Source organism: Triticum aestivum, chromosome 4D (genome assembly GCF_018294505.1).
Source record: "Triticum aestivum cultivar Chinese Spring chromosome 4D, IWGSC CS RefSeq v2.1, whole genome shotgun sequence".
NCBI lineage: Eukaryota > Viridiplantae > Streptophyta > Magnoliopsida > Poales > Poaceae > Triticum > Triticum aestivum.
Window position 1 is genome coordinate 475,769,408 of NC_057805.1, and position 1,468 is coordinate 475,770,875.

Sequence of the window (1,468 nt, forward strand, 5' to 3'; positions counted from 1 at the left end):
GCTGGCTTTACATATTTACAACAACAAGAGCAAACAGAGTTTGTAAAAGTTTTTCTTTATCACTTTCAGTTTATCAACTGAATTGCTTGAGGACAAGCAAAGGTTTAAGCTTGGGGGAGTTGATACGTCTCCGTCGTATCTACTTTTCCAAACACTTTTGCCCTTGTTTTGGACTCTAACTTGCATGATTTGAATGGAACTAACCCGGACTGACGCTGTTTTCAGCAGAATTGCCATGGTGTTATTTATGTGCAGAAACAAAAGTTCTCGGAATGACCTGAAACTTCACGGAGATTATATTTGGAGATAATAAAAAATACTGGCGAAAGAATCAAGGCCAGGGGGCCCACACCCTTTCCATGAGGGTGGGGGCGCGCCCCCTGCCTCATGGGCCCCCTGACGCTCCACCGACCTCTACTCCAACTCCATATATTCGTGTTCGGGGAGAAAAAAATCAGAGAGAAGGATTCATCATGTTTTACGATACGGTGCCGCTGCCAAGCCCTAAACTCTCTCGGGAGGGATGATCTGGAGTCCGTTCGGGGCTCTGGAGAGGGGAATCCGTCATCGTCGTCATCATCAACCATCCTCCATCACCAATTTCATGATGCTCACCGCCGTGCGTGAGTAACTCCATCGTAGGCTTGTTGGACGGTGATGGGTTGGATGAGATCTATCATGTAATCGAGTTAGTTTTGTTAGGGTTTGATCCCTAGTATCCATTATGTTCTGAGATTAATGTTGCTATGACTTTGCTATGCTTAATGCTTGTCACTAGGGCCCGAGTGCCATGATTTCAAATCTGAACCTATTATGTTTTCATGAATATATGTGAGTTCTTGATCCTATCTTGCAAGTCTATAGTCACCTACTATGTGTTATGATCCGGCAACCCCGAAGTGACAATAATCGGGACCACTCCCGGTGATGACCGTAGTTTGAGGAGTCCATGTATTCACTATGTGTTAATGCTTTGGTCCGGTACTCTATTAAAAGGAGGCCTTAATATCCCTTAGTTTCCATTAGGACCCCGCTGCCACGAGAGGGTAGGACAAAAGAAGTCATGCAAGTTCTTTTCCATAAGCATGTATGACTATATTCGGAATACATGCCTACATTACATTGATGAATTGGAGCTAGTTCTGTGTCACCCTATGTTATGGTTGTTACATGATGAACCGCATCCGGCATAATTCTCCATCACCGATCTAATGCCTACGAGCTTTTCCCATATTGTTCTTCGCTTATTTAATTTTCCATTGCTACTGTTACAATCACTACAAAACCCAAAAATATTACTTTTGCTACCGTTACCGTTACTATCATACTACTTTGCTACTAAAATACTTTGCTGCAGATACTAAGTTATCCAGGTGTGGTTGAATTGACAACTCAACTACTAATACTTGAGAATATTCTTTGGGTCCCCTTGTGTCGAATCAATAAATTTGGGTTGAATACTCTACCC